This window comes from Oxyura jamaicensis, chromosome 13 (assembly GCF_011077185.1).
Source record: "Oxyura jamaicensis isolate SHBP4307 breed ruddy duck chromosome 13, BPBGC_Ojam_1.0, whole genome shotgun sequence".
Lineage (NCBI taxonomy): Eukaryota > Metazoa > Chordata > Aves > Anseriformes > Anatidae > Oxyura > Oxyura jamaicensis.
This window is the reverse complement of record NC_048905.1, coordinates 15,628,528-15,641,972: the sequence shown is the minus strand read 5'-3', so window position 1 is coordinate 15,641,972 and position 13,445 is coordinate 15,628,528. Positions and strand designations below refer to the sequence as shown.

The following is a 13,445-nucleotide window of genomic DNA, read 5'->3' as shown; positions in this document are numbered from 1 at the left end:
TGTTTTAAATGATCTGAAGTCACATTTTGCAACAATTCTCAGACTCCTGGTACTTATGATTTCATTTTGTATTGCACTTTGCCTTCTTGCAACACTGTTTTACTTGGATCTACAGAACTCATCTTTGCATGTAGGAAGAAGCTCTCTGCACGGTATCTTCTAGGAATAAAAGGCTCTACTCAGCTGTACTGTTTTCAATAAATATTTTATTATTCACAGTTTCAAATACTCTCCTGTTGAATCTCAGCAGCTCTACTTTTTGAAAATAATGCGTGATTCAAGAATGAAAATTTGCTTCCGAGTTCTGAGAAAGAAAAGCGAGCCAGCTCTCCTCTTCCTCAGGGAACCCCCAAGAAACTGCTGAAGTGTCAGGTGCGGAGTGCATTTCTCCTTCATTGCTCTGTACTTCTTCCTGTTGCCACACTTTGTGTTGAGAGACCTTAATAAAAAAGAAATAAGTGGCATGTAATAAATAAATCCTCTCTGAACTTGCAGGAGCTTCAGCATCTTCCATGGCAGCCGAGCCAGATGGGGACATCCTGTGCTGTTCTAAGCGAGGAATAATACAGAGCTCCTTGACCAGGAGGCATCACTGCGGCACTGGGATGGGGGGATGAGAACCAGACCTTTCCTGCTCCTGCTGCTCTGAGCTTCCCAGGGCTAACTGCGAGGTGTGAGGAGGCTGCCAGAGGAGGAGGGGGTGAGGAGGCTGGGGAACCTCTTGCAAGCACCACCCAGGGCCAACTTGACCCAGAGGTGCTCAAGGAAATAGTTCTTCCATCATACAGCTGGCTGGGGGAAAAAAAAGCAGGTGTGATATGCAATAAATAAATAAATAAATAAAAATCCAAATGATTCTAAAAGGATCCTGGCACTGGGTCATAGTTCAAACCATGGTCAGCCACTGGAGTTCATTTGTCACTAGTGGTCAGATTCTGCTTGCCTTACTCCGCACTCAAGTGCGCTGATTTCACCGAGGCTACTTGCCCTCTTGGGTACAAACTGTTGTAATTAAGGGGGAGAGGAACATCCCTTAATCCCTAAAAGACCTCTTTGTCTTTCCCCAAAATTATGATGTCATCTGATCAGAGAAAAAAAAAAAAAAAAGTGTCACAAAGCTTGGGCTTAGCTGGAAGACTTGAGAGTTAAATTGTGCGTGTGTGTGTGTGTTTAAATGCCTCTCAAAATGCTGCACATTCACTTATCCCCTTTTTGGATATGCAATTTTCATTCTATTGATTTTTTTGACATATGGTTATGTAAAGCATGTAATAGCAAACTCTACCCATTTACACCTTCCAGAAGGCAGTAACTTCAGGAGTTAATGCAAGATTATTTTTAGGATGTATTCAAGTTTATTCATGCTGAAAGGTAGTAGTTATCTTTTGTAATTTTAGAGTAGTTATTTGAATAAAAACATGAGTATAGTTCCATTTTAACTGCCATGTGACATTTGGGAGCTGGGTAAAACTTCTCCCAGGATGCCAAAATCTCAGATATTTTTCTTCTGCATCTCAGCAGTGCACACAATACCTGTGTATGTGTTGGGACCTATGTCTATAAACACATAAAATATGAGTAATCTTGTATACACTGAGAGAATATTATACCATAAACAAGGAAAGTATCTCTAGGCCAGAAGGAAGTGGTTTTCATTTTTTAATTTTTATTTTTATTTTTTCTGTTCTGTTTTGTTTTTGTTGAAATTCAGCTATGCTTTTGCGTCCAAATTCCATATTAAACTATCACCAGAGGAGTTACTAGATAACAATCTGTGGGTCCTCAGCTGAGTATTCTCCCTAGAGCTGGGTAAATATTTCTGTTAGCCAAGTAACTGAACCCTTCTTCAGTTCATAGACTATATGAGAAGAGGTTGCAAGTTTCTCATGTTTTGGGGTCACTGTTCAGCTAAGTCTTACGTTGTTGTTTCTGCTTTCTAATGGAATAACTGAAAACAAAGAGTCTGCAAAATGAGTGTGTAATTTTGGAGGAAGGAGCTCGGTTGTTTGTCCAAGAAGGCACGTAGGGATTTGGCTAGGACAGACTACACGGAGGCACCAGCAAAAGGTCAACAAAATGCATTTTGCAAAATTTTCTTTGTTCCAAGTTTGATTTACAAGAACTTGAATATAAGCCTCTTATTTGGAGATAACTGTGGGTCTGACACTAGAAGAAGCTATGCTGTAAAAATAATAAATGAGTCATGATGATAATGAGGCTATAGTTATGCAATAACAAGTTATCCTTACTTCCTTTGCAGGCACTGCACAATTGCACATTTTGATGTTCAAGATAATCTGGGTTGCTCCTATTCTAGGGCCTGTGTTCCTACCTCTGTGTAATACTGTCTTGCAGAAGAATTTTGCAGAATAATGACTTTCACAGACTCTTTCACAAACAAACATATCATAAAAGTATTTGTTCTGCTGGGTTCATTGACAGCATTGTTCAAAGAGGCATTTTATGACATTTCTTCTCCTAATCTATATTTCTATTCAGGGTGTTCTGAAAGCATTTTCCAGCTTGTGAGTCCTAATGAACCATCCATGTATATGTTTGTGTTTCCTCGACAATAAACTCTTCTAACTCCCAAGTGATGTTTGGCAGCTGGAATCGCATGGCTGCTGTGGATCAATGGAAGGCGGTCAGAGCATTTCCTCTTCACATGACCAAGTCATAGGAATAAGAAAGTGTGTCGGGTGACCACAGTTTGTATTTGAAAAAGGCCAAAAATGTTGGCAAAACTGTTTATGTAAACAAAGGAACCATTTTATGCACGTAGCTCCTGGAGAACATGTGGGATCTGCCACGTTTTTCTTACCTTAATTTCAGTGCTGTTATTTGGATTGTCGTTACTGTACTTAACTCCAAGCAGGTTAATTGTTTTCTATTTATCATTTATTATTGCTGAATCCCTCATCTTCAGGTTCTTTTTGAGAAATTGAGGGCTTTCTTACTAAAAGGCTAAAATCAGAGAGAGGAGTCAGCTCAGGTAACATTTTTTTTTTTTTTTTGATTTCTTGCTTTGCTTTGGTGCTTTTACAACCAAATTCTTTTCCCCACATTTCTACTGATGCAAGAGCCCGTGTGAACTGTCCCAGAGATGCCTTAAACACAGACCCTTCAGGATGTCCCATCTCCTGTCTCCTCCCGACTCCTGCTTCAGGTAAGCTATGTGCGGTGCTGTACAGAGCCTCTGTCTAACCGTTATTAAAAAACATTTATCATAAGGCTCATGAGATGCTACACTGAGTTCTGCCAGCTAACACCATCCTGATGTAACACTGTCCTGACTTATGGGTCATTTGGAGTGTGGACAGCTGGGCAGCAACCTACCTGAAGGGTTCAGCATGCAGCCATCGAATTGCAGCAGAAAGTTAGTGAGAACATTTGGAAAAGTAGAGAAAATGCTTCTGTACACAGCTGTTTCATCCCTGCTGCAAAGTCAGAACAAGTAATCCCCTGGCTGTGCGAAGAAATTAGGCTGTATTTCTTCAGCTCCTTTGGAAATACCCACAGGTACGGTGAGACCCTCAAGCTGGATAATTCTCTGCCTCTCTTGACGTGAAAACAAAGCTGCTTTGTGCTGTGCTGTTCTTCCTCAGGAAGGTGTCTCTGCCATCCTTCCTGGCCCCTTTTGCTGTTCAAAGATCTTTTTTAATCCTCAGACAGAAAGCTCATTAATCATAAATGTCCTTCTGTTGCAGTCCCTGCCACCGGCCCACCCTCACCACAAGGGTTTGTACGCATGAAGAGCCAGAGAAGCATCCCTTTTGGTCCCTCCTGCCCCTGAGGGCATCTCGACTCCCACTCATCCACCTCCTGCCTTGCCCCTCGCTGAAAGCCCCGCAGGACCTGCAGTGAACTTTGACTTCTCCAGCAGGAAAGGCAGAGCTAAGCAGCAACCAAAGCATCATTTATGTGCCCCTGGACACTGACGACCTGCAAATGAGGAATGAGCCTGGGTGCATGCTGCCTGCCCTTCCCTCTACCCCCAGGAAGGTGAGTCCAGAATATCCCCTCAATCCCTGTGCCCACGTAAGTCACCCCGGCAGCCTCACCTCCTTTCTTCCCCAAGCATCTCTATTGCTTAGGATGCACTAGACCTAGTGCAGGACCTAAGAAGGGTTAGGCATCTGCTGGCATTTTTTCCACTGTCCTTGAGAACCCAGCTCCTCAATCCATTTCCCTGGAGACTCATTTCCCTGGAGACACTGCTGGTCTCTGTATTCAGGTTTTCTTCATTTCTGAAGCAGAGTTTTGAGAGGAATTACCTGAATCTGGAGAAACATGACCATGAATCAGACACCTTAGCTCCCTGATGCTTTATTCTTTTGTTCAGCTTCTCTTAATTTTTTAAATTTTGTTTTGCTGGGAAGGAACACAGTTGGAGAGATACAAAAATTAAGTATCAGAGCTTCCCTGACTAACTTCATGTTTCCATCCAGGCGGTGGGATGCAAGCCCAGGGCCATCAGCAGGACCTGCTGGCAGCAGGTAGGTGACAGCTCTTGGGCTTTGGAGAGCTACATTAAGTGCTTTGTGTTTGAGATTCAAGAAAAGAAGAGAAAAACCCTACTTGTTCTTTTGCAGCAAATATGATAGGAAGCTCTTGGCAGCGGTGCCAGGATGTTTCTAAATTGCCTTTTAAGCTTCATGAGAAATAAATTGGTATAACTTGTTTGCAAATTAACATATGGTGGTTATATGTGTATGAAAGGTCTTTGTCAGTCTCAGCCCATTTACAACTAGTGAGCAAATAATTTAATTACTGGGAAGCATTGCCACTAAGTGCATGCACAGACTGTTAGCTGCAGTCTTATTCCAGGCTCTTGGGCTGATGCGGAGGGCTTCTCATCGCAGGGACCTGAAAGCAGCAAAGCTGCTCTGGTTTAATCCATTCCAGGTGCTGATTTTGAATTCCTCTCTAAAGCACCAGGCCACCTCAGAAGTTTGAAGGAGAATAGTGCTGATCACATTATTCCCATTTCTCTCTGGTAAACTAAAAAAAAGGGGGGAAAGAAAGCAGCTCGTGGCTTTCCTTTATCTCTGTAGCTGGCTTTATTTAGGCAATCCATCAAGACATATCTCACCGGCAATATTATTTAAGCTGAAATGGGAGACTCACTATTAGTCTTGAAAATTCGTAAGATAAACAGTTTTTGACATTTAATTTGTAGTAGCCAATGGAGAAATAAATTACTGAGCAAACATTGTGCAGAAAATATTTAAGCACAGGAGAAATCAGTGATCTTTGTATGGGATCCTATACCAGGACCATATATTTTGCGTGTTCTGTTTATCTTTGCACTGGGTAAGACAAAGTGTGCAGTTTGTATTGTTTGCTTAGGGAATAATTTAAACATAGCTGAAGATGGAGCATCTGTCGAATGCCACTTTGGTCAGTAAACATTACAAGATGTATTTTTATTAAACATACCCCAACCCTCTCCCTTTACGTCCCCGCTGCTGAGAACTGTAGGCTCATGAATTACCATCAGCAGAAGGCACCAGGCTTATCTGCGCAGGAAGAAACGGGCGCTTTGTTTCAGAGCTACGCATGCATCTAAATGATTTGCACTGCAAAGAAAAGAAATGAGAGGTAGATCTAAAGCAGCTGGACTCCAGAATAAAATAATGAATGTCAGATAAGTGAATGCCTGAGGTAGCACACTCCAGAAGAAGGCAGAAGCAGGACTGGGCTGGTGGGTAACAGGTTTCCCATTGGTGTCCCCAGGCCCACTGTTTCTCTGGGTTGATGTCAGCAAAGCAACAATGTTAGTGCAAGAAGGGCTCACACATCTCCTCTGAAATCCAGGAGGGGTACCTGCAGACAGATGTCGTACAGGAGAGGGTGTTTCCCAAGGGGGAAAGTTGGGAAGAAACTCAGGAAGCACAGGGGGGTCTGGTACAGGAGGCGACTCTCTGGCTCTTGGGACTTTGTCCCCCAGCCCTGCTCTGTCCTCTAGCACTGGTCGTTATTGTGCCTGCAGCATCCTGCCCTCAGTATCTGGGGTGAATCATACATTGTGGTTACGAAGTTAAAAATCTCTTCTCTGACATCGAATAACTGTTGGGAAATTTTGTTTTAAAATAGGTAAGCCTGGAAAGGTGAAGGTACTGATTCTGATTTTTTTTTTTTTTCTTTTTCTGTTAGAAAGCCACACTCATGGAAGTGTTATCCAAGTGCACACGTGGAATAAGCTATGGAGAAGCTTTTCCTGCTCCTTTGCCTCCATTTATTTGTCTGGTGTGGACTTCAGCTCTCATCTGCTTCAGATCAAGCCTGCAGTGATGAGGTCCTGAGGTTAGCTGGGGCTTCTGCCTACAGCTACCATGCAAATAATAAACTGAATGAGAAAAACAGTCAAAAGATATTTTCACACACAGCAGAGCTATTTTGATTATTTCTAGTGATCCATGTGGAACTCTCAAGACTGAGTACCAATTAATTAATTACATTCTTTATTTTATCTAATGGGAACCATGGTACAAACAATGGAGATGTGGCTGGGACTGAGCAGCCCTTGCTGGAAACCAAATACAGAGCAGCAGATGCCAGAGATTTTCTGAGAGATTGGATTTGATTAACTCTTGCGTTGTGAGTGCTGCAAATTTGGGAACTGGGTGGGCCAGGCTGAAAGAGAGAGGCGGCAGATGGGACGAGGGGAAGATGATTAATAGAAATATAAGCAAGCAGCTTTGTATTAGCTTCTGCTGCTTGTTTTGAAAGGTGCGGACTGAAGATGGAAGTAGAGGGAGGTGGCACAGATGGGAAGAGGGCTGAGAACTATGCAAGCTAAAAGCCAAGACAAGGGATAAGCAAAAGGGATGTGAAGGTCCTCAGCCCCTTCGCTGGTGGGTCTGGGGGCACACAGGTCTGTCTCAGAGGCATCAGTTGTGAGGTGCAGGGCAGATCAAAGGTGCCTTCTCTTTTTGTGTTTTGTTCTGGAAGGAGTATTTCAAATGGAGCCTGAGTAGCTGCTAATGAGAGCCAAGGAAGAGCTAACAGTGGTGTGATATGAAATATATATATATATATAATTTCTTAAACAGTGGAGGAAACAGAAAAGGTGTTGCAAGGGTCACTTCTGGTCTGGAGGCCTGTCTGCCTCTCTGCATTTCCACGCCGTGCGTTGGCATTTAAAGGCATGGACTGACCACATGGCTTACAAAGCTGGGCAGTGAAACAGCAAGGGAAATGATAATAAAAAAGGGATAAATGAGAACATAGGCCCCAAGCTTGCTCCCTGGAGCAGGCTGAGAACAAGGGGCAAAAAAGAGGAGCTGCAGAAAAGTGTTAAATAGGCACCGAGACAGGCGTAATGATAGAGACAACCATTTAGATCTGTAAGAAACCGCGAGGAGAAGACTGTTCAATAAAGAGCTTACCACAGGGAACCACAGGGACAGTGTGCACTAAATGACATCATTTACCTCTCTGCTTGTTATCACTCATTATGCCATATTACGCTGCAGATCCTATTATATGCTTCTTAACTGCAAATCTGGCCCCTGCTGTGTCAGGCACAGCACAGGAAAAAAACACCATTCTTTGCCCCGAGGAGTTCAGGATGGGAAGGAAGGAGTATTTCTATGACAAATTGCACTGTCAGTTCTGTGTTGGAGCCTGTGGAAGATAACGACAGGTGGACAGCGTGTCTCTGAGAGCAGTTCTGTAACCAGGCAAATTATACATATAAACTAGAAATGACCATAGGCTGAGTAGATCGCAGAGAAAACCCTGGGAGATAGATATAGTGGCTTCAATTTGTCAAGGGGGAAACATTCACTTTAGAGGTGAAGACAGGCCAGAGGAGATTACGTTTGATCTTAGATTTTAGTGAGCAACAAATCTTCACCTATTCTAACCCCAAAAGCTGAACCCTACGTCGTTACATGGTCTGCATGGCTTTCACTGGTAACCCTACAAAACTTGGTGACCATTTTTACTTTGATGCAGTATAGAACCCCAAAATTCAGCCTGTGATAAACCCCAGAAAAGGGAAAGACTCTGCAAAGATGGGTTCCTTTTAGTAGGGAACCAGGGAGGACCAATTTATTGTAACAGGGCAAGTGGCCAATGCCCCTGGTCTCATATTTCAGCAAAGAACAGCAAAAGTGCAAGAAACTAGCCACAGAGAGGATAAACTGAATTTAGAATAAATAAGAGAGATTTGTTTGCAGTCCTTGGTAGGAGACAGCTTGAAGACATGTACCTGGCTTAAGCAGAAATTGTTTGGTTTGACTGGCAGGGAGCCTCATTTCTATTTGCTAACAGGGATGTAGTTGATAACAAGAAAGTGAATTCTCTGTGAAGGAATGATTGCTACCAGAAGCTGGCTTGTATCTGTAGAAAGATGCATCCCAAGCAACTCTGTAAAGCACAAAATTCTCCCGAGACCCAAGAGCGAGGAAGTTTCTGCTAAATCCATCTGCTGCGGTACAAGGGGTTTGACCACTCTTTGCAAGAATGGCAGGTTTAAGCTCAACAAATGTCAGGGTATAAATTAAACTACACAGAGCTTTGCCATGCTTCTCCTAGTGTTTAATTCATATTTTAATTGAACAAATTCAACAACACGTAGCAGCGCAGGGCTGTGCTACCCCGCGCCCTGTCCCTGTGGCCACCCAGGGTCTCCAGGAGGAGAATCCAAGCCCTGGGCTCTGTATGCAGAGCTGTATGTTGGAGTCAGCCACCGAATGGGTGTTAAAACCGCACAAATAGTTCAGAATAAAGGACTCATATAGGAAATTCATGTCAGATCCATAGGGCCTTGGGCCAAAGAAAATACTCGCTCAGGAGCTTGAGGCTCAGGTCAGACCGAAACCCAGTGCCTAGCTCAGTCATAAGGAAATCTCTCTGACTCAGTTTCCTCAATTTACTCTGGGTTAATTGGTTTTATTTTGGAGAATGGGCCTTATTTTATAGAACATTCCCCTGTATTTTATTTCCATAAAGTCCCCGCCAGCTGGAGAAGGTTCCTTCTTTGTTCCATTACATTTAACAACAGAAGAGAATTTTCCTTTCTCGACTTACAGATTAACCATTATAGTTAGTAAAAAATACTGTCCAGCAGGGTTAAGTCATTCCACTTAGATGAATTTGACTTTTCTCTGCCAATTATTAATTTCCATGAATTTCAAAATATGTTTTATGCTGATAAATCTTCTTAAAGCCTTTCCTCTAAAACTGTATTAAAGAATGTGGCGCTTACCTGAGTCCTTTGGAATACCTAATGTGCCATGGCTTTTCCTATAAGTATTCACCAGTTCATTATTGTCACTAAATTTTAAAAGTTGGTGGGTATTTATTATTTTACCTGTTACAAGATAAAAGTCTTAGGTACTTGCATGCAGTCTGAACAAGTTCATGAACTAATCTGCAGTTTTCAGGCTGGCCCAGTGGGCAATTATTTTTCTAGGTTTCCTACCTTTGGTTTCTTCTTCATGAGTTTTTATTTATTTATTTATTTTATTTTTATTTTTATGTTGGAAATTATTCACTGCCTGTAAACGGCACTTGATTGACAGGGTTGAGCCAGAAACTCCTCTTCCCCCAAGACCAGAAGGGTTTTTAACTATAGGGAAGTTTTAAGAACATCACATTTGGGATTGACATGGCTCTTGGAAGCTGGGTGCAGGTTGAGCAGATCCCTTTTCTTTGGGATTGACCAAATGCAATGGCTCTGTGTGATGGAGCAACCTCTTGCCCAAATTGCCCAAAGTATCCTTGTTTATCATCTCCTCTGACTCCTCTCCTGCTGCCTTGGGGTGACAAAACCCTGGTGCTGCAGGCTGAGAAACACTTGGGGCTGTTTGTCCACACCAGTTGCATATGACTTAAATGATCTGCCTGCTAATTGATTCCCTGTTATTACCTCTCACAGGCCCAATAGCAATAAAGAACACAACCGATGAGCTGTCAGCCTGGCATGTCCTGGGCACCTTGGAGCAGATGTCGCACGCTCAGCTGTTAATGACACAGCTGTCAGCTGAAGGACACCACGTGCAAGGCACTGTTGACATACAGTCAATTGGCTCTGGGGCAGGTTTGTTTACTGCTTTGCTTTTCCCTGACATTTTTTTTTCACACAGAATGTGTCCAAGGTCTCACATTCTATTCAGTATATAAAATAACATTTCTGTGACACAGAACACCCCAATATAATACGTGGTCTTCTCACTTCAGCCATTGCTTGGGAGATGCTGGATGTGACATCCAGTTTATCCTGAAATTTCAGAGTGGAGCGTTCCCCTTATTTCTGTACATCAGAAATGAGTTTGCTAACCGGGGAAAAACAAAAGTCTATCACCATGGGGAATATTTTAAGAAATCAGAAAAGCGACATTCTCTATGACAAATGACACTTAGAAATGGTAAAATAATGTTTAATAGTGGCAGAGGTTACTTGCTGCTGGCGTTGCGGAAGTCTGGAATGTCAAAGGACTAGGAAAGCTTGATCTGTGTTTTCAGCTTCACAAAGGAAAAAGAAGAAAAAGTAAAACATGTGATTCGTTACTTAAAATAAGAGAGTGGGTAGGAAGTGAGGGAGGATGACTCGCCCGCCTTTAAATGGAAATATGTCCAAAGACCCATCTGGCATGTCTGAAGGAGCAGGCAGAGCCGATACTGCTGAGCTGCTGCTTTGTGCGTTCATTGCCACAGCAGCACCTTTGTTCTTCTCCGGAACTGCCCCGGTGTTGCTGAGCTCAGGCCGACTGGGTTGAGCTGAACTGGGAGAAATTAATCTTACCAGGGCCCAGAGGACTTTAATGCCAATGCTTGTGGCGCTGAGAACTCACATCCTGGCAGTGTGCTCTGACTTCTTGGTGGAGATGAGCCCTGGGGATCAGACTTTGATTACCTGAAGCAGGCATCTCCAGACTTCCCCACCAAGGTGCTGACTTGGGCTGGTGCATTAACCCGGCACGGCCGCGGGCAGCAGACATCGGATCAGCTCCAGGTGCTTGGCCAGCTCCTGGGGAACTGCGCAGCCTGCTATGAAACCACGCTGGAGGAGACTGGAATGGCAGCTTTGGCTCATGATGGATGATCCCTAATTTATTTCCACTGTAAAAGGTTTTGGAGACAAGGTTACCCTATAAATAATGTTTAAATTGTAATTTTGTTAAATACCCTTCTCCTGCAGGAATAAATAAATTGCTTTCTGCTTTCATTATACCAAGGAGTCAGCAACATATCCTCAGGTCCAATGCTGTCATTTATTTTATATAATATATCTGTGTTTCTTTTTTTTTCTGTGTGTGTGCCTGTGTGTTTACCAGAAGAAGGATAATTCATTGAGTGGTGCCTGCTCCAGCTGTGACAGGTCTCTCACAGACCCGCCACAGCCAAGGACACCCATCACAGCCGTACCCCTGCAAGGTGACACGTGGCACCATCCCCGTGGGACAGCGTGTTGCATTCACATCAACATGCCACCGCAGCATTTGCTTTTAAAGGAATTAACTTGTAACAGATAATTGGCACTTGGTGCCATCGCAGTGATTGTGAGAAAAGCCTGCAGTGAGAGATCCGCGTACATTTTACAATACTTATTGCACTACAGGCCCCTGTTCTCCTTCTGTAGCCACGCTACTCAGATGGAACTTCTGAACAACCAACTAAATAATACCTGCTATTGCGTGGCAGCGGGAAGTTAGAAATGAGCCTGTCTCAGCCCCTGGGGATATCAGCCAGCAAAAGGCTGGCTGATGTCTCAGATCCAGCCTTCATCTCTTAAACAAGGAGAAATATTAATCCAGGAGACAGTGCGTTTGTCATTTAAAAGAAACTTAGTGAGCAAAAAAAAAGAAAGGAAAAAAAAAAGGAGGTATCTGTTTAAGTCTGCCTTCACCAATTCAGTAGACTGGTTAGTAAACCTCCTTTGAGCAGGTTTGCTGCAGCGTGCTGTGAGCTTGCTGCAGCCCTGAGGAAGGCGGCGTCACCTGCTTGACGTGCCGGTGTGCTGCAAACAGCGCCTGGGAGAGCTGCTCCCAGGGGGGTCGCCTGGGGGTGTTTTGGCCAGGTCGGCTGCCCAAGGTGATAAGGCACAGCCTTAGTGACAGATCCCAAAGCAGCCCGGCTTGTTGGCTGGGTGCATCCCAAAGCAAGACAGGACCCAGTGGCTGGGGCATGTTGGCCCCGCTACCAGCGCTCACCCCAGCACCTCCAAGGTTGGGTCCGTGCCCAGCTCGAAAACCCATGGGGTTTTGGCAATGTCTCCTCTTGAATCAGACAGGATCAATGAATATTGTTTCCTTCCATCCCCTCAGAGATGGAGGCATGGATGGATATCTCCTGAAGAACATCAGGAACCTGCATTAACCATCCCTCTGCCTCTCCCGGAAGCCCACCCACTGCCAGAAGGATACAAAGGTGGAGGTAACACACCACGGGGAGGCTAACAGTGAGACACCCCAGGTACCCCCCAGCCATTAGATTATTAATCAGTGTATTTGTCCAGCCAGGAGGAAAAAGCAGTGTGTTAATATTTACAGGAGTTAGCTGGGTAATCAGTGTAAGAGCTGACACCCAAATTTAGCCAAAAAATGCCCTGCTGGACAATCTGAAAACCATCACAGGGAAACCAAGGAATTACTGGCATTAAGAGAAGAAGCAAAAATGAAGCAAGTGGATTGTCCTGCAAAGTCTCTGGGGCTTAGAAATGCATTCCTGCCTCTCTGGAGTGCCACTGCAGATGACAGAACCCTGGTGAGGAGCAAAGAGCAGAAGTTTTGGTTCAGCTGGTCCTTAAGTGCCAGATTAGAACCTGGAAAATCACAGGGTGCAGAAGCACGCTGCCTTAGCCTTACCTACAGATGTGCTGCCGTAATTACAGGTGCTGTTTAAGTGCAGAACCAAGTCTGTAACCAAGTCTGTATGCCTTTTTTTTTTTTTTTTTTTCTTTTTCTCTGCTGGAATTAATGAACGAATCCAGCAGCCTTGTTGACTGAGCAAATCAGCAGTCAGCTAAGTACATCTTGTCAGCAGAAGGTAATTTTAGTGATGGGCCAGTGGCCTCTCTAATTAAAAGAAACTTTCATTATTCTGGGGGGAGGATTCTTTCCTAGAAGGAAAACACCGTTTGGAAAGGATTTCAGAGCAGATTGCCTTTCATGGCCTGGTCTGTGCTTGAGGCTGACATGAGGAAGAACGGGGAGGGGGAGAGAGCAGAATAAAGGATGAGGAGGGACAGAAAGTGTTGAAAAGCTCAGATTAGTCTCAATGCTGGAAGAGAAACAAATCAATGTCAGGAATTAGAGAGAGAACAGACAGTGGGGAGAGAACAGAAAGAGGAGCAGAACAAAACCGAAGACAGACAAAGCATGACTGATTGGGAGGGAGGGTGGCAGGAGACGGCTGAGTGACTGGTATGGCTACCGACTTAAATATGAACCTGGAGACATGGGGGTTTCTCAGGAACCTGGAGACATGGGGGT

General features: G+C 44.0%; 1 long non-coding RNA gene across 1 annotated transcript; it reads left to right on the top strand.

Moving 5' to 3' along the window:
• The first annotated feature begins 808 nt into the window (after window positions 1-808).
• Window positions 809-11,203, top strand: LOC118174007. Its single transcript, XR_004754491.1, has 4 exons — window positions 809-3,166; window positions 3,708-4,002; window positions 4,449-4,496; window positions 9,890-11,203. It is a non-coding gene; the product is annotated as an uncharacterized LOC118174007 (long non-coding RNA).
• Window positions 11,204-13,445: the final 2,242 nt, after the last annotated feature.